Source organism: Leptosomus discolor, chromosome 9 (genome assembly GCF_034619465.1).
Source record: "Leptosomus discolor isolate bLepDis1 chromosome 9, bLepDis1.hap2, whole genome shotgun sequence".
Lineage (NCBI taxonomy): Eukaryota > Metazoa > Chordata > Aves > Leptosomiformes > Leptosomidae > Leptosomus > Leptosomus discolor.
In genome coordinates, this window is record NC_141399.1 from 30,592,403 (window position 1) to 30,612,566 (window position 20,164).

A 20,164-nucleotide genomic window follows, 5' to 3' on the forward strand; every position below is an offset into this window, starting at 1 on the left:
CTTTAGTATTTCTATTATACAGCCTAGATTAATTTTGATTTTCTCTTTTGACTCCTTTGTTGTGTTTATTTCAAGGGATTTCTGTCACCTCCATTCTGTACTTCAATGTGCCTGAAAAATTTCTGTCAGGAGTGATTGTGTATGACTTGAAGAAAGTGCAGTTTTTAAGATCTGAATTCACTTTAAAATCCCCACTGCTTTCTATTCTTTTTTTTCCTCCAAATTAACGCATCTCCTCACTGAAGCTTCCCTATCTGATAATGCTTTGTACGTTATTACTGCCACAAGACCTTTCCACCACTGGGTTTCTCTCTCTTCTATTTCTTGCTATGAATATGAGATTTGCAGGGAATTGCCATGTGCTGAATATTTGCATCATAGCCCAGGATGCTGCAAGTAAGACTTCAGGAACTGAAAGGGACTTGAGATCAAGCCAAAATACTCTGGAGAAAATTCCCCAAAGTCATAGACAAATATTTCCAAATATGAATATTTCCACCCTGGCAATCCTCTTTAAATATATTATTGTGACACACAGCTAGACAGACAGGCAGACACTTACGGACAGCTGACATTAGCATGTGGCTTCTGCTGTCACCCATAGACGGGCTGCGTGGCTGGAATGATGATGTTTCTGTCCTGGCTTTGGGGAGTTTCACATATTAGACGGAACTAAAAGAATTTTTAATTGGACTCATTTTACTTATTTTTTAATCAGAAATGAGACAATGTGGGCAAACCCCTGTGGTTACTGTAGTCTCAATCATCTGCCAAATAATATTATAGAAGTTGGGATTGGATTAATGAAAAGCTTGTAACAAAATTATGGTTGTGAGGAAATTATCCTATTGGGGGCTTTAATTTAAACTAGTGGGACAAAATTAGTCCTAAATTAAAGAAAACAACTAATTGTCTAGATATCGTTCACTTGATAAATATGCCAATAGGATCCTGCTCCCAGGGTGTCACTTTGCTGTTCATAGGTTTTTTGAGGGAAAATGCACTTGGCAGCCTTGTTCCACTCCCTTTTTGCTTTTTCCATGGATGTCCTGGACTGCTGTGGGCTGTGAGCTCCTCCTTGGTCCCAGTCCTGATGGCATCGAGCCCTGGAGGTCCCGGAAGGAAGGGATAGTTTGAGCCAGCCCAGGGGTACCCCATGCTTCCTTAGGAATTCCAACCCCTCAGCTGGGGCGATCCAGCACCCACATGGGCTTCCACCACTGGGACATACAGACAAGGTGACAACCCATTCCTCATGTCCCATCCAGTGCTTCTCTTTGCTGCTTGTGATGGCACAGTCTAAGCCGTGTTCTCCATTAGCTTCTGATTCCTGCCCTTTGCTATGGTTTTGGGAACTGACCTGTTGCCTGCAGGGTACTGGCTGCTTCCCCCAGTGCTGTCCTCTCCCAGCTGCCCTGGCCAAGCAGGACCCCCAACTCATGGCCGTTCCTCATTTCAGAGCAGAAAAGGGTATTTGAAGTCCTGCGGGCCCCCAGGTGTGGGAGGGGACAGTTGGGGATGCTGTTCTACAGAAAGAGCTTTTTTCTTTTGCTGGAGTCAAAAAACAGCCACAGATCTGTAAATGCAGAGCCACAGCTGTGACTTGTGCTGGGGAAGGGATATATTCTCAGGTAACAGAGTTTTGTCTGTATTTCATTCAGTAGCAAAGCTCAGTTTTCCCTGTAGCTGGGAAACCCTGAGTTTGCCTTTTAATAACCACAGAGGTGCTGGAGGCAGCAGTAACTGTGGGACATGGCACAGGAGAACCTGGGATGGTTTTCATCACACTTTGTCCTGCTGCTTTGGACCTGGTAAGAAGGTTTTGTGGGCTACAGCGTTAACCTGCTGTATGCTGCTCCCATGTTGCAAGGGTATTGGGAGGTGATAAGTAGGGTATGGCAGGTATTTTGTGCACCAGTTGCATCCTATCAGAAAAAATCCCAAAAAGGAGGGGAGTCTCATCAAGGCTGACAGGAGACATCCCTCTCTGATGCAGATGACCAGCAAAGCTGAGCCACTTTGAGACAGGACTGGTGCCAGTAAAGGCCATCAGTAAGCAAACATCAATGCTCCCTTACTTAAGGGCCAGTTAGACTGAGTTTTCCTCTCTGTTTCTGAGGCCCCATTAGATCCCAGTGTTTTGCCCATGAGTTAGGCTGCATTGCTGGATTGGCTGTCTAAGAAAAAAGCTCCGTTTCCTTCAGAAATTTTTCCTCTCCTTTAGGAAAGCGTTTCTGTGCTTGCCTCCATCATTGGCCCTCAAGTGGTAAATCCCAGGCAAATAAATCTGTATTTAAAGCAATAAATTCAGTGCCTTTCCTCTGAGGCTTTATTTTCTCATTTAGTGACCTCTTGTTCCCCATGTCTTTGACACTTCTCCGATGTGCATTAAGCAAATATGCAATCATCCTTTCATTCTCTATCTTTGCTTTCATTATGATTTTTTACACTTCATTACATTTCCCTCTATAATTGCAAGTCTTTGTTGTCCCAAAGTTTTATGGCTCTTTCCTCTCTTCTCTCACTTCTTGTGTTTCTTTGTTATTCACGTTAGCTTTTCTTGACACTGTGTTCCTAGTACATTTTCTAGATGTCAAGCAAACTCTTAGGCCTAAACTCATTTATCTTTGAACACTTTCCATTTCCACTTCAGTGCTCTACCCCAATGAATTCCATCCAGAACTTCCTTTTCTTCTAAAATTGGCTGTGCTGCTTTTATTCAGCGTTCTTCCCTTTTTAGGCCTAATTATAAATCCGATTGTTCGGTCCTGAATGCTTCCACGAGCTCCATTCATTTCTGAGCACGGTTCTGCCATAACTGCCGGGGGAAGTTGCGTGACTGCCCTTTAAAAATCCTAATATGATCTAGATGAGAAAGAGTGATGTTATTTCTAACTTAAATTAAACCCTAGAGCAAGATCAGGCTGTTAAGTCCCTCCGCTTTGCTCTCCTGTCACCGAATTTACCTGCCCTAGAAAGTTTAGAGGAGAGTGAGGATGCTCTGTGGTGGGTTCATGGGCTTATGGGGTTTCCCCAGCCCCTTGCAGCGAGCAGCAGAGCTGCTGGGAGAGCTGGTGGGCACTGCAGAGCCTCCCGCTGGCATCAAGTGCAGGGTCTCTTGAAATCCCACTGTTCCGACAAAAGCAGTTCAAAGCAGCAAATGGCCGGTTCCCATAAACACACACCACCACTTTCCTTAGGAATTTTTGCTGGCTGCTTGAATAATCAGATGTTAATTTGTAAGCAGGAAGTGCCACCCTTACTGACTTAATTTTGAGCATCTTTGGGATAAGCCACCAACGGGAAACGCTTGGTTTTTTTTCCGCAGCTCTGCACCTGGGGATTGCTGAGCTGTTTTGGCTGAATTTCAGCTCTGCAGCTGGGCAAGGTCTGTGACTGGGTAGCAGGGGGTTGTGTGGGGAAAAACCACCTGCGGTTTGTGAGGCTTGCCCTGCTCACAGGCTCTACATGGAGCTGAGCTGTTCAATCTCAAGGTAAACCATGCCCAGTGCTCCACAATCAAATGCTTAACTGCAACTCAGAGCCTTAGAGAGCCAGACTTCAGGAGCAGCTAAATGATATGATGGATTTGATGTATCTCCAGATTTGTCTGGCAGTGTTTTCTTTTAGGTATGTTTGGGTGTTTAGGCTGCTTAAGTAGCTTCGTCTGGGTGGAATGTTCTCAGGAGGGGAATACACAGGGCTGGGAGCACAGTCTGAAAAAAGAGAACAGATAGGAACCTGATGCCCTTCCTATGGAAATATTGGCAGGATTTGCTAAGCTTTCAAGTGGGCAAGTCAGCACTCTTCTTTCTTATCCAAAATTGCCCTTGGAGGGAGGTGATGACAAACAGAATCACTGTTGTCCACTTACTTACTGATTTAACCTGATTTTTTCCTTTTCTTTAAGCATCTGGAAAAAACATGAGCAATATGATGACAAAGTTCATCCTTTGCTCTGCGTTTAAGAGGAGAATGTCAGTGACTTTGCAAACCTGGGGCACTCTGTCATCCCCAGCTATAGTGTGGGGACTGCTCTGTTCTGCTCTCCAGGCATCATTTTGTCTCAAAAGCCCAAGAAAAAGCAACTGCTGCTTCCTGGCCTGTCTTCTTGTGACCTTCAGTCTGGTACTCAAGCAGTGTCAGGAAGCCTAGATGATGTGTGGTGATGCTCCTGCAGGAACGTAAGCAATAACAGTGCACCCTGAAATGTATATATAGGCAGGGTTGTGCATCATGCACCAAGCACACCATTGAGTGTCGGTGACTTTGAGTCCTATCCATGATGCAGGATCACTGGTGTGGCTGCAGACAGATAAATCATTTGGGCTCTAGTGCACCTGTAAAGCAGACTGGATATTGCTGGCTGCATAATATATATGGTGATACTACTGTATGAAGCTTAATCTGCTGAAGGCTATAAGATGCCTCATGAGTTGCTCTGTGTTCAGCTCAGTGATTCAAGGACTTGCCCTTGTCCATCTTTGCTGGTGCAGAGCAGAACTGTCATGGGTGGAGAGGAGACAGACATTATCAAGCCCACGTAGAGCATAGCAATGGAGGGCTTAGGAATAAAGCTCCTTCGGTTTCAAAGGAGCTTTGTCACATACCTCGTGGTTCATTGCATTGGGCTCCTGCTCTTTGCAGAGACAGTGGAAGAGGGGTTCAGACTCCCCAGGTGCCAAATGAAGTCTTACAAATTACCTGGCCTTAGAGCCTGAGACCTCTTGAAATCTGGACATTGATTTGTTAAAAGTTTTGGTGTTTTTTTTAAGTGAAGCTTCTTGAAATGGTTCACCATGAATTGGTTGGGTATGATGTGGCACCTGTCCTCAGAGGGTGCAAGGACATGGCTGGGGTATTTAGCTTGTGTCTGAAATTTTTATCCTAGTCTGCAGAGCCACGACGGTTTTGGAAGTTTTAACACATCCATGTGTTTGGTCAGGGTATTTTCTCTCCTGTTAAAGTATCTGACAGAGGGAGATAGAAAGACCTCTTGGAGCAACTTCTCTGTATCAGATCAGTCACAGGAGATGATGTGAAAAAAATCAGCTATCATATACCATATCATGTAAATAAATACATCTTGCAATTTTTCTAAGCATCTACAGTCAACTGTGTACTCCAGATGGATATGACTGGCTTATTACAGTCTGTCATTTCAGCATGAATTCAGACACTATTTTAAGTGAGTATTATTTAATAGGCTGGAAGAAGCTTTTGGAGCTGTTATTATCTCTTATGTAAATGCATGTTAAAGCAATTTGAACAGGCATATCATCTTCTTAATGGACTATATCACTCCTGTGGAAAGGCTGAGGGTTTTGTGCTGTGCCACAGCAGACCTACCTGCCCTCTGGGATGGCAAACGGGAGGCGTCGGACCCCAGGATGACAAATGGAGGGATGTCAGGCTGCTGAGAGGGCTGGCCACATACTTAAGGATGAAAAGCAACAGCTTCGTTTGGGAGGACAAAGGTAAATAAGTTTAACACAAACTTTAGAGATGATACCAGCAAATCTGCATGGACTGACCGTATCAATCGCTTTGTTGCAGCATGATGCGGCTGTGCTGCCTGCAGGTTGCAGATGCATTGGGAACTGGGAGCCTGCTGGGGAGGGAAAAGTTTCAAGGTCTAAAGAGCAACCTCTGGGAAACTGCTGGCTTTGGAGGGCCAGGAGAGATGGGGAGGGACCACACACCTTCACTGTTTATTAACAGACAACAGAAAGCCACGGAGAGTGAGTGGGGAGGAGGGATAAAATCCCATGCAGCACAAAAAGCTGCTTGATGGGGAAGCTGCTCTGAGATGTCAATGGCAGGGAGAACAGGTCTTGAAATTGCCATAGCAGTAGGTTACGTATGTGCTCGTTTTCCATCCCTGCCCCAGCCTGGGAGCCCCTGCACTATGCCTGGCTCTGGCCACAGCCAGTGGGCTGCCCTCAGAAGCAGGCAACGGTCCCCAGCTGCCTCGCGATTTTTTTTTTTTTTAAATTCACCTCAATAAAAATCTGTGATTCATTAAGTGCTTGTCATGTTTTGATACGTGGATCAGGAACTGATCAATAGCCAGCCAAATTTAATAAAAAGGAGCTCTATTCTTGGGAAATGAGCTTGTTACCATGCCAACTATCGATCTCTCCTGACAGGCTCTCTAAGTCGCAAAATGGGGTCCTGATGGGTAGGTCGGTCTCCCTGCCTGCCTGCCAGGAACGATGCTGATTGCAACCTCTGTGTTTAAAAGACTTTGGAGACAACCCTATTTTTTAATGCTGCCTCTCTGCAATTCTTTGGCAAAGGTTCTAGATTGCCTGGACCCAGCAGAAATCATCCAAAGGCTTTATTTTTCTTACTGGCTCTAAGGTGGTGGAAATACAAGACAGATGGGAGCAGAGCTCTGGTTCTGCACCGGAGCCTCCCAGAGCAAGTAGGGATGGAGCCCAATGCCAGCCCACGTGCCCGCCTTGCTGGTGCATGATGTGCCAGCCATCGTCTGGTCCCTGCCTGCCACACACCCCAGAATTTTTCCTTGCAATGTTAATAACTTAACGTGAGCCAGATGGTGTTAAAGGGCACTGAACTGATCCCCCGTCAGGTGGATTTCTCCAGCTGACCGTGGTAAGCAGGACAGATTTGCATCCCGAGGAAGAGAGAAGCTCTGTGGAGTCCTGCAGGTCCCAGAGTTGCTCGCTGAGCTTCTCACGCTGGTCCTAGGTCCCTAAATTTGAAGCATTGGTGTTGCAGACATTCTCTGGTGTGGGTGACACTGAAAGGTTTGGGAGCAAGAGCTGAAACCCCAAGGTTTTGATTTGACTGATCTAGATGTTTATTTGCATTTTATTCTGCTTTTATGTCTCAGAAAGAGCATGGGCAGGGCTGTCTGCTGCCAGGGCAGGCTGTGCAGGGACCTGGGCTGTGTCCTTACATCTGCCAGGGGCTGGATGGCAGCCTGGCACAAAGAGGGAGAGCTTTCCAAGTACAAAACGCACCGTGAGTTTTGGCCCCATCATTCTCCTTCAGGGCTTGGATCAAAACACGCTGGGATCAGCAGAGATAGATTTCGGTGGACTATGGCCCTTTCCCAGTCCAAACCATTTAAACACAGTGGTCCATGTCCTTCTCCAGGACAGCCACTTAGGTCAGTGTTTCAGGTTTTAAGAATGGGTGGTGAATTGTACTTGGGGCAAGAAAAGCTTTATAGGTTTTGAAAATCCAATCCTGTGCTCAGTACATTCCCTGAGATTTCCCTAGAATAGTTTATCCAGCCAAAAGTGAGACAAAGGTAGAATTTGATATGGAAGATCTCACCAAAGTCACTTGGGGAGAGGGAGTCCAATGTAATTCCTTCATGGCTTTTCCAGATTGCCTACTGTAAAGCTTATTATGGTTGACATTAGTCCTGCTTTGGGTGGGGGTTTGGACTCAAGACCTCCAGAGGTCCCTTCCAACCAATGTTTTTCCATGATTACATCTCAGAGATGTGATGTCTAACACCAAAATGAATATGCAACTGGTTTCTTGGGTGTTCAGGCTTGGAAGACAGCAAGAGCTGACATCAAAACCTGAATATTTCTCAGAACTATTTGTGTATATGAGGTGCCAAAACAGTCCTAGTCGCTTGGCTGTGCAAAACGGTTATTGAACAGTGCTGTTTGCTGCAGTTATCAGAAAGGTTGCCAGCAGCAAGCGCCTGCCCTTGTGTCTGCTCTCGGCATTCCTCCTCCTTGGGCTTAGTTCATCCCAAACTCCCTGTTTCAAGTTTCCGTCTTTGAAAAAATTTTCTCTAGTAAAAATCAGCAGACATCTCCATAGGATTCATTAACATGAGTTGTTTAATGGAAAGGCCCTTTCAATATAGGACAAAGGTGAAAATCTTCAGTAAGGTTTAATAAACCCCAACCCCTCTCTGTCCCTGCAGCATTTTGCAGCAGCATGGCATGGCAGCGAGGGCTGAGCAGAGACAGGGTGGAGCAGCTCTTTCAGTTAAATGTATGCATGCCAAATTGAGCCTAAAATAAAATGCATCTAAAAATCCAGTGAAGGTTGTGTTTGGGAACAGACTGCTGGATCGGATCCCCGCTGCCTGGGCAGAGCCTGGCAAGGTTTTAATGCAATACCAACTGAATATTCTTTTTTCTTTTGCAGTTTGCACTGGAACCTTGAAGACAAATGAGACCAGTCGGGTGCCAACAGCAGTGCAATGCAGATGAGAGAGAGGGGCCCCTCCAAAAGCCGCAGGAGGAGGAAGGCCAGCCACGCTGTTCGCAGGAGCAGAGTTCCTGCTGCTGCTCCTGAGTGTGCAGCCCCTGCCCCGCTCCACCAGCCCAGCTCTCCCCTCTCCACCAGCAGGCACCGAAGCAGCCTGGCAGGTTCAGGGGGAACACAAGCAATGGGATAATCAACTGGGAAAATACCTTTTGCTTAGGAGAGAAAGCTGCCAAAGGAAAAGCCCAGCTTGCCAGTGTTGGCTCAGCGGGCAGCTGCCTTCCCTGCCTGCTGGGAGCGAGAGGCTCTGAGTTCAGCATGAACCCAAGCGAGTGGAGGGAGACTGAGCTCAGGGGTGCCAGAAGGGTTTTCTTTCTCATACTGAAGGAGCCTGCTCTGCAGTTTTTAAGATGGATCAGCAGCCTTACATCGCATCGTGATTTGGCTGCAAGTTGAGCCGAATGTGTATTATCTCGGCAGGCTGATGGTATGCCTCTCCTCCCCACCTAATATATGAATATACATTGAGAGTTTTACGGACAAGATAATGTGTTTTGGCTGCATGAAATAGTTATGTTCTTCCTATAGGAGAAAAATTTAATTTTGCTCTGAATTCCGCTATAACCAGACAGCTCTCCATTTATATCCTGGGTAATAAATCAAAGCAACATGAAGTCTCGTGCACAGAACTGAAGTGGTTTCTTAAAGCAAATTTGGCAGGAAATAAGTCATCATCTTAAAAAGCCAGTTCACCCTCCATATACAGTGCGCCACCAACTCTTTGGTGGAATCTGCGAACAGGCACGAAAAGTCATTTTGTGAAAAATAGAGACAAATCTGTGAGCTGTAGCAATGCTTTGTGAGATAGACCATATGATTCTGTTATCAAAATCACACGTAACTTTGTCAGAGAAATCACCCAACGAGTTCTCTTCAACTCCTGGGTTTGCAGTGCCCAGTTATTCAAATATCACATTAGTTTGGCTTCATATAAAAATAAGGTCATGCTAGTATCACATCTTCCCTCTTCCTTCCTGTCTCCTCAGCTAATGTTGTTATTTTTTCTTTGGTTTTTTTTTTCCAACCTTCCTTTCTAGTTTCTATTTCTATCATGCAAACATGCCATGGCAAAGCGATGTAAGCAATGCATAATATATTTGCAGTAATATATGATTAATTTACTGGCTTTCATAATTAATGTGACTGTGTTTTACATACACAGTAGTTCTTGCATGCATTCTATGATGTGAACACTCTTCAAAATCTAATAAAATGTAATCCATTAAAAACAATAGTACTATTCCTCTGATAAGATTTGTGTGCAGTTTTGCAGCAGCTGCAGAAAGAACTTGGTGCTGAGTTTATATTCTAAACACCAATTTTGTGCTGCTATTTTATGCACATACTAATTCTCAAGGTGGAAATTATTATAATGATATATATTATTATAGTGATACGACAGTTGGTCTGGGTATCATCTGCTTTCAAACCCTGAAAACTTTCCAACCCAAATAATTTTTCTATCTGCTGTCTGGAGTTCAATAACAAATATGAAATTAGGCTGAATTTATGAAGAATCGTGTAAGAAATCTACAGCAGCATCTGTAAAATATCAGCAAAATAATGCCAACATCCACACGTCCAAAAAACCTCGTCCTTCCCTGTGGTTTGGTGGGGCTGAGAGCACACACAGCCTCATGGTCCGGACCCCAAGACCCTGTTTCCAAAGGTATTTATGCATCTAATTGCCATCCATATGAGCAGGAGTTAGGAACTGCCAAAGAGCTGAGGCTGTGCACTTTATTTACACGTTATTCTCTTCCAAGCGAGGATTTGAGGACCCCAAATCATTTTACACCCCACAAAGAAGAAAGCAAACATAGCCTTTTGTGTGTTTCCCTTGACACACTATTCCAGGTGAATAGATTTGGGAGCTTCTGGTTTCTTATCTTCATACTAAAAATGTGTGTAAGATAATTTACTACAACAAAATCTACGCTTACGAACAAATCAATCTAACATGAATATGTTGAAAATTCAAAATGGATATACCAAATGGATATAATTCCCAGTGTAAGGCAGGAAATACTGTTCCTGTCTCTCCAGATACCAGGCTGAAATTTTGCCTGCTTTCCTCAAGTCAAATCGTCATTAAAGCCAACGGGCACAAACCACCCGGCTTGGCGGCACTGTGGGGTTGGGGGATTTACCTCTGCCGAGGCTCTGACCTCAGGCAAGGGCAAGGGCAAGGGCAAGGGCAAGGGCAAGGGCAAGGGCAAGGGCAAAGGCAAGGGCAAGGGCAAGGGCAGCCAAATCAGCCCTGTACTGCTCATGCATTAGCACTTCACACCTGCACAGCACCTCGGTGCTGCCTTAGCTGTCAGCAGGTGAGGAGCATCACTGACTTGACTAAGTTAAGCCTAGGCTTTTGTCTTATGGAGTGAGTTTTGCAGTGTGTGTGGGTGAATTTTCTGAATGCGGCTGGCCAGGGCAGCAAGGGGATGGCTGCATCTTCAGCGTGACTGCAACGCACTGGTTTTGCTGGACTTGCATCAGGCTTTCCATGAAGTATTTGAAATGCAGATTTTTTTCAAAGGTATTTAAGCACTGCTTTTGGACTTTGCTGTGTCTCTCCTGGTGAGTGGATCCCTGCTGGGGCAGCTGCCTGTGCTGCATGGGCAGCTTTGGTGTTTCTCCAAGAGTGGGATTGGTGCAAACCTGTAGGTAACTCAGGCAGTGGCTGCTGCTGCTTCAAGATGGGGAGTGTGTGCTCCTGCCAGCCACACTCAGCAGAGAGCTGCTGCAGTTGGCAGATGCTTCCCTTCCCCAGCATGGCACTGGGGGAAAGGTGGAAAAACCTTTCACGTGGAAAAATGAGCTAAAGATCTTAAGGCACAAATCCTACCATTTAGAGAGATCAATACCGCTGTTACTGTCTGGAAGTGAAATCACAGAATCATAGAGTGGTTTGGGTTGGAAGGGACCTTAAAGATCATCCAGTTCCAACCCCCCTGCCATGGGCAGAGACAACATCCACTAGACCAGGTTGCTCCAAGCCCCATCCAACCTGGCCTTGGACACTGCCAGGGAGAGGGCAACCACATCTTCTCTGGGCAACCTGTGCCAGTGCCTCACCACCCTCACAGTAAAGAATTTCTTCCTAGTAACTAATCTAAATCTACCCTTGTTCAGTTTGAAACTGTTACCCCTTGTCTGTTACCCCATCTTTCCTGCAGGCCCCCTTTAAGCACTGGAAGGGCACTATAAGGTCTCCCCAGAGCCTTCTCTTCTCCAGGCTGAACAACAGCAACTCTCTCAGCCTGTCCTCACAGGGGAGGTGCTCCAGCCCCCTGTTCATCTTCATGGCCTCTACGGGACTTGCTCCAGCAGGTCTCTGTCCTTCTAACGCTGGGGGCCCCAGAGCTGGACGCAGCACTGCAGGTGGGGTCTCACCAGAGCAGAGTAGAGGGGCAGAATCACCTCCCTCAACCTGCTGGTCACGCTTATCTTGATGCAGCCCAGGATACAATTGGCCCTCTGGGCTGTGAGCACACATTATTGGTTCATACTCATTTTTTCACCCACCAGCACCCCCAAGTCCTTCTCCCAATCTACTTCTCCTGCTCTCAATCTACTCACCCACCAGCCTGTATCTGTGCTTGGGATTGCCCCGACCCAGATGCAGGGCCTTGCACTTGGCCTTGTTGAACTTCATGAGGTTTGCACAGGCCCACCTCTCCAGCCTGTCCAGGTCCCTTTGGATGGCCTCCCTTCCCTCCAGCATGTTGACTGCACCACACAGCTTGGTGTCATTGGCAAACATGCTGAGGGTGTACTCAATCCCACTGTCCATATTGCTGGCAAAGATGCTGCAGGAGCATGGCTCTGATATGTTATGTCCGTCTCTAGGGTGAACCTGCTGGCTCCTCTCATGGGCTCCCAGGCTGGGGAGACAACCACCTCAGTGCGCTCAGCCTCCCACTTGGCCACCTCTCACCTTGCCTGCTGCAGGGAGTCACAGCAGTGGCAAGGAGCACCTACACAGTGACCTGCTGGCAACTTGGGAGGAGGCTGATAAAACTGGTCATGTCTAAAGTTTTCTAGTTCTGACTGGGGAGATGGATTTTTTTTTCCCTGCATTTGAGGAGGGTTATTTTAGCATTGAGTTGTGTGTACTACTTGCATCTTTGGGCTGGATTGTTTTGTATGTTTTTTCCAGATCATGGTTTAGTTTTGCATGCTTATTTTCACCTTTGCTTTTGGTTGTGTTTTTTGGTGGTTTTGTTTGTTTGTTTGTTTGTTTGTTTTTTTAACAATTGCTAAATTGATTAGTTAGAGGAGAAAATCCCGTGTAAATGTATCTCTGTACCCTGTAAAGGTTCAAGAAATGCAAAGAAGTGGAGGGGGAAGGGATCGAGCAGCAGTGTTGTTCTGAAACACCAATATTTGAAAACGGTGTTTTAAGTGAGTCTCTTTGATATCAGAGACCTGGTAATGACTTCTACCGTCAGCAGGCGTGTGCAGGTAATGTTGAAGCTCTCCTGGCATCTGCAGCTGTACTTATTTTGCTGCAATCCCAGCAAGGTCTCTTCTCCTTCTGCCAAAAAAGCTAGGGGGGGGGGGCTGCTCCCCTGAGCAGGCAAAGCCTCTGTGTCACACCTGTGCAGAGCCCCTGGGAGTGGTGACAGTGGCAATGTTTCTGACTCAAGGCATGTGACAATGGGGGCTGTGCTGAGGCTCACACTGGCACACAAGTGAGGCTTGGCCTCAACATGGAGTGCCACCCCTCAGCCCCAGCCTAGGTGCCTCATTAGAGCTCTGCTCTCCAGTGCTAGGACCTCTGGTGTCCTAAATGGGTGAGAACCCCCTGGGACATGTGTCTACCCAGGTTGGCCCCCGGTCCCCAAAGACTGACCTCCAGCTGGGAGGTCTCTGCCCCTCCAGCTGCCTCCTCTCAGTGTGGTCCCTACCCCAGGCAGCACTGGCTCCAAGTCTGCCTCCTGGCAGCTGGGGTGAAGAGGCAGAAAGTCCCCTTTGGGGGAGGTTTAGGGAGGGAGGAATTTCCAACTCGGCTCAGCAGGAGCCTCCAGGGAATGCAACAGCAGCTCTGGCACAGGAGGGAGGCTCCGGATGGTCCCATTGTGCAACCTGAGGCTGGGGCCAGGAGCGCTGAGACACTGGTCAAAGCATCGCTTTTGAGGAGGGTCAAAGAGACAAGATTTTTGGAGGAAGGGGTGAAATGCAGGACAAATGCTGGACCTGGAAGACCTTTACTCTGCCTGGCGTGGAGGAAAACTCCCAGGGGCGTTCAAAGAAAACAGCTAATTACCGCTTGCATGGGGAGGGGCGGACAGGGACATGACACTTCTAGGGTGAGGCTGGAAGCTGCAGACCCCTTGGGGGGGGGGGGGGGGGGAGCGGAGAGGGGCGGGGAGCTGGGGCAGTGCCGGCAGCACCCCCTGCTCGCCCCTCACCTCCACCAAGCTTCATGCCGGCTGTCCTGGGATGGGGTGCTTCTGGGGCTGGGGGGGGGGGTCCCCCAGTTGTGTTCAGTCGTGCTGCAGCGGGTGGGCGGGATGCGCACAGTGGCTTTCCGCGGGCGCCGGGCGGCAGCGCGGATGCCCGAGCGCTTCTTCCTGCAGGGCAAATGGGGTGGGGACGGAGTGGCTCCCGGCATCCGAAGTGCCAGGGATTTAAAGGATATTTATATACACACATGTATATAATATATATTTTGCCCCGGCTTCATTTGCACCTTTAGTTCTTGTTCCAGGGCGGGCTGCGATGCAGCAGCCGCCGCCGCCTGTGCGTTAAACAGGAAATAAAATAGAAATAAATGTCCGCAATCTGTCCCGTGCTTAAGGCAAACGGCAAAATCATTTCGTGTCGCCCGGTCCGGCCAGATCTGCCCGAGGACCGTAGGGACACCCCGACGTATGGGGAAAATTTGCAGCCTTCAATTTCCTGCAAACGAGGGGTGCGCGATCTTGTGAGATAAAATGATGGAGCAAAGGGGTGGTGGTAGGGAAACCTCTGTAAATAGGTTGAGCATCGGGAGCCTTTGTGCCCAGGTCGCCTTGGAAGGCGGAAGGGCGTCGGGGATGCCCATCCCTCCCGGCTGCCCTTTCTGTGGTCTCTGACATGATCACATCAAAGGACCCACCGGGGAGGTCTGTGCACAGCCGTTTCCCCGAAATTTGCGCCTGGGAAGGGAGACAAAACCAGGCGATATTAATATACTACTGAACGACGAAATATTGAGTGTTTCTGTACGTGTGCGTCGCCAGAGGTTTGCACAGTTTGTCTGAAAACACCCGGAGTTAAGAGGCGGAGGAAATGGAGGGGGATTTTAATAAAAACCATTTGCCACTTGTCTTCAATTAGAGTCTAGAAATTTAGCAAAAAGAAAAAAATGTCTTTTTTTTTTTTTTTTCCTCACTTGCCGTCGGGATCAAGAGGTAAACGCGGCGCCCCTGCCCAGGGCTTCGCGTTAAAAGGAGAGAGAAAACACAGGCGGTATTGTCGCGATCTATGTCGGCGCGGCCCGGGTCACCGCGCCCGCGCCCGCCCCGCCGGTGTCTCATGCCCCGGCACACACCTCGCCGTGCTCCGCCGCGTCCCCCTCGCTCCTGAAAGGGCTTCTCCGTCCGGAGCCGGACCCCCGATGGGCCGCGGGACCCCGTGGGGCTGGGGAGCGGCGGGACGGGGAGACCCGGCTCCGGGAGCGCGCGGGGGGGCGCTTTGCAGCGCGGGTCCCTGCGGACCTCAGCCGGGGGTGCGGTGGTGGGGCGGGAGGGGGTCGTTGCAAGGTGGGGTGCCCTCAATTGTTTTTTCCGCAGTGCCACCGGGGGGACCCCAAACCGCCGGGGCTTCTCCCTCCCCGGGGGCAGCCACGGAGCCTCCTGCCACCGTGTCCCAGGCAGGTGATGAGCACCTCGGAAGCTCATACCCCACCCCACCCCCGCGCCCCGATATTCCCCTGCATCTTTGGTGTCCATGACAAATAGAGGCAACGTGAGACAGGAAAGGGGGAGGAGGGAGAAAAAGACACGCACACAATAGCCAGGCAAATTGTTAGCAACTCCGGCGTTTGGGGAAGCCGGTACTGTAACTGCGCTCTCATCAGTCACCGCTCCTGAAGTGATAGTAAAAATGCATCTAAACATGCTGCGGTGTGATATATAAAAGCACAGCGGGATGAGCTGCTTTCCAAAAAGGGACTTGGTGATTGGATATGCCTTGGCATGATTGACAAGAGCTTAGTTTGGTAAAGAGAAGACACGCAAGCTTTCACAGCGGGATTTCTTTTCTAAAATATATCACACTAGCCTTTGAAAAGCGCCGCACACTATAAGGGAAATAAGGTTGCTTTATAGTGCGCTGACATTTCTTTAAAACACAACTAAGATCAAAAAAAGAAATAAAATGTGTTCCAAACACAATGTTTTAATTAGTTTATTCTGTGCATTTTCTTTTATCTGGTGTATATATCACGGATCCCCACCCTTTAATTAAAACAACCGGCTGCCTATACAACAGCAGAGACAAATGCTTAACTTTCTCCTTTGTAGCTACAAGCAAACGCAATTTGCTGCAGCTCTCAGAAGAGTTTTTAAAATAAACGTGGACGCCTTGAAAGCTATCAGGGAATGGGCGAAGGTAGCGGGAAATGGCTGTTTCCTGGCTTTGAAAACTTGAGAGGATGTGAAGTCCCGCGGGCAGCCTTGCCTGCAGCCCTGCCCGCAGCCCTGCCCGCAGCCCTGCCCGCAACGCTCACCCGCCGGCCCCGCGGGCTCGCAGCCCTGCCGAGGGAATTTGAAAGGAACGAGGGCACATAGCTGCTTTCAGCTGGGAGCCACAGTTGAAGGGCTGCGATGGGGCTTCCTGTTTGCTCGGTTGTTTTTTGGATTTGGTTTGGTTTGTCTTCTCTCTCTTTTTATCCTTTTTTTTTCCCCCCTTTTTCTTTTTCTTTTTTTTTTTTTTTTTTTTTTTTTTTTTCAGTGCTGTCCCCATCGAAGGCAAGCTTACCGCAAGACCTCCCTCCCCCCCCGGCACCCCCCGCTCCGGGGTTGCTCACTTGAGGCACATTTTCCACCTCGATCTCCTCCGGCTCTGCCCGACAATGTTCTCATTACGGAACTGATCCTCCGGGGAGGGGAATAAAAGTCCTTTAAAAGGCATCGACTCCTTCACCCCGTGGCAAGCATGCCGTTTCCGGGGGGGTTAATTGCTCCGGGGGGGGGGGATCGTCGCTGCCCCCCGCGCCTGGGGTGCGCTCCCTGCGCGCCCGCGTCCCGTAGCGCGGGGCCTGCGCGGGGCGGCGGAGGAAAAGCGCTGCCTCGGGGTATTCGATAGCAAAAATACAGAAGCGGGGAGCAGACCAGCGAGGGGTCGTCTATCGGCCCGAAACCTGGGGATTTCGGCAGCAAGAAAGGAGCTGGCTCTCCTCGGAGCCCCGCGGTCGCAGGCAGAGGATGAATCGCTCTGGGGCAAACCTGGCCCCGGGATGGGGGGGGAGGGGGGGGGCATTTGGGCAGGAGCCCCCGCCCCACGCCCCGCTGTTATTATTCACCCCGCTTTGTCCCCAAGGCTTCGAGCGGGATTTTACCGGCGAAAGCGGCTCCCGTTGCGGGGCCATTTAACCCACGGCCGCGGGCGAGGGCTGAGCCCGGTTCCTGCTGGGAGCCGCAGCCGCCCAGCCTGCGCTGCCCGCGGCCCGCCGGGGCGGCCGGACCCCGTCGGGGCTGCGGGCTGGAGGCGCCGCTGGAGCGCTTCGTTCTCCGCCTTGGGGAAGGGAGTGGGGCAGGCGGCGAAAGGAGCCGGCGCGGGTCAGACCCCGCTGCTTTGAGGCGGCACTACTTTTCCCGGGGAGAAAAAAGGCGAGAGGAACAGGGAACAGGCAGATTACTCTAAAGGCACCAGCACGGACGGGTCCCCGGGCCGGAGGGGGACTCGGTTCTCTCCTCGGCACCTTGAGGAAAGCCCCTGGTGGCCGAGGGAAGAGTCGGTGGGCGATGCGGCCGGAGAGAGGATGGTGAAAAGCGAGCGGTAGAAACGGCGCAGCGCTCGTTTTGGTTTTGCTTTTTTTTTTTTCTTTTCTTTTTTTTTTTTTTTTAATAGAGACTTTAAATCGTTCAACACGTTGTTCCAATACATCCTAGGGGCTGGCGAAATCGTGTCCCCGCCGTCTTTAGAGGATGCCAGGCGGCAGGAGACACCCTCGGTGCCCGCCGCCGGTGTCGCCGCCGGTGTCCCCGTCGGGACAGCGCTGCTGGAGCCGATGCTGGGCCACGGCCCGACCCCGCGGGCTAGGGCCCGAGCGACCCAGCCCCCCTCGGCCAGAGCCCACCTGCGGCTCCCCCGAGGGCCTCTGCTCCGCAGTCCGCCGCCGGGGCGGCACTAGACGCCGTCGCTTCGGGGAGTCCCGGCCCGTCTCAGCTCCCAGCCCGGGGCCGTGGGGTCTCTCGCTGCCGATCCTCCAGCACCGGGCCGCGGCTGTGCCCAGTGCTGAAGAAGAGCTGGAAGCGAGAGGAAACCCCGTGTTCCCCCCCGGGGTTCCCCGAAGCGGAGAGAGAGCCCAAGGCCCGGCACAGCCCGGGGTTCGCAGTGTCGCGGGCGCAGGTGTCCCCGCAGCCGCCCTAGGGACCTGCTGCAGGCTGGGGTATGTCCCCAAGGCGGGGTCGAGGCCTCCTCCCAGGGCCCAGCAGCTCCCTCCTGTTGGCCCTCGGCAGGTAGAGACCGTTGTCTCCGGCCCCTGAGGGTGCCGGTTCAAACGGGACGATTTGCACCTGGGGAAGGGGTTTATTACTGGGGTTTACACCTGCTGCGAGGCCCCAGGGCGGTTGGGTGGGGAGAGGCGAGCGATGTCGCGAGCAGCGGCGGGACTCCGGGACGGGCTGCACCGGGGTTGATTTGGGGACGGAACCCCACGTCTCCCGGCTGCCCCGTCTTCCGCGGTGCGCCTGGGGCTACGGGGCAGGGTGCAGGGGACCTCGCCGTGCCCGGGCAGGGGCGCGGGGCAGCACCGGGGGGGTGTCCGGAGCCGCCCGGGGCCTCGACAGCCGTCGGGGCCGGGTCGGGCCGCTCCGCAGCGCCGCCTCGTGCCCGCTCCGCTGAGGGCCCCGCCGGCAGCCTCCGCCGGGCGGGCACGGGCGGAGGCGGCACTCACAGCCCCGCTCCCAGCCCCGCTCGTCGGGGCCGGCAGGTTTCTGGGGGGCTGAGGCGGCGGGGCGGGGGTTTCTCCGGGGATCCGCGCACAAGCCGTGCCCTTCCCCTCCGTTATCCCCATCGACCCTTCAGAGCTTCGCCGTCCTCGCTGCAGGTCAAACCCCAGCCTGAGCACGGCCGGAGACACCCGGCCGCCGCCTTGGCTCGCCGTCGGTGGGGAGGCTCTGCCCGGTCCCCAGGGAAAGACCCGGGGCAAGAGGGGGCCGGTACCCCGGGTGAGGGCTCGGAAACGGTCGGGACGCGGGGGCAGCGGCCCCGGTACGCCGGGAAAGAGCGGCTCTGCCCCGGCAGCTGATGCCGGGCTGGCGGCTGCCGAGGCCGGGATGCCTCCCCGGAGCCCGGGGCTTGCGGTTGCCCCTCAGGGCTCAGTCACGCAGAAAGGCTGACTAAAGTCTGTGTCCCCCGCAAGAGAGGGACAATAGAGCCACCCTCCGGGTCACAGGTCACCTCCTCGCTGATTGAGATATTCGCCACTTCCCCCCCCCCCCCCGCCCCTCCCCTCCTCGGAGGCGCGGGGAGCTTTCAAGGGGGCGGCCGGAGGGAGAGGATGCTCTTGGCCGGGCCGGGGTGCCTAAGGCCCGGCTTCCTCCTCCGCCTGCTCCCGGTTCCGCACCGTGCCCGCTCTGCAGGGGGCTTTTCCCCCCTTCCACAGACTGGCCTTCCCCGGGGTCACTGCGGTGCATGGCCATCTACGTGCGTGGGTATCTCAGGGTGCAGGGGATCCCTCGGCACCCCGCAGGGCTGCGACCTCCCCCCCCCTCGCTGTCCGCTGTCCCCTGCCCCTGGGTTTGACTCGGCCCCCTTTGGGGCAACAGGGGCCATTTATTCTGCAGGAGTTCTAACTCATCCTCATGTTTTTCCTACTCGTTTCCGAGCCCGATGCATTTCCCATGGCAGCTGCATGGTGATTTTCACTTTTCTCTCTCTTTTTTTTTTTTTTTTTTTTTTTTTCCGGAACTTCTCCCCATCACCACCAAACACACGATAAACACTGGCCCGTGGGCGAGGACGCCGCTGCCGGCCCAGATCCCTGGGCTGCAGGACGGTGTCCTCTGGAACCTACATTTCCTCGACTTGCCTCCGCCTAGCCTTTGATATTGCTCACCCCCTCCCCTTGCCGAAGTTCAGACCTGTTTACTCCAGCCCGTATCTCTGAAGTTCAAATGTACATGTGCTTCCCCCTCCGCTGAGTGACAGCTACAATGGAAATGTCTCGTTCGCTCCTGGTTTGCATTTAATTACACTGGAGATGCAATATGTTTATGGCAGGAGAAAAACTACTTGTCTTTACGCTTGTTAGGGATATTCATTTATCCGCGATCCGACGCCGTTTAAAAGCTATTTAGAGCGTATGAAATATTCCCCTCGCCGGCCGGCTCGCAGGTCGGCGCGGGGGATTTTTGTTGCTGTTTCCCGGGGTTTGTTTCGCCTTTTCCTCGCACCCTCGGTGGAAGGGACGAGGGAAACCCGCGGAGCCGCCGACTCCCCGCTCCTGGGGCCGTTGTCGAAACTTCACCTGCCCCTGCCTCGCTGCGAAATCCGCCGTATCGGGTGGGCACCCACTGGGGACCATTTTTTCCTCCTACGCTGCAGGGCCCAGACCTTGCGGTCTTCCCCCTGCCAAAACTCCCGGCACCGTGCCGGGGTGCTGGTACGGGGCAGAGTTAAGCCCCGGGAGTTCCCGAGCCAGGGCGGGGGGCAGAACCGGGGGAACCCGCAGGGAGGTCCCGGC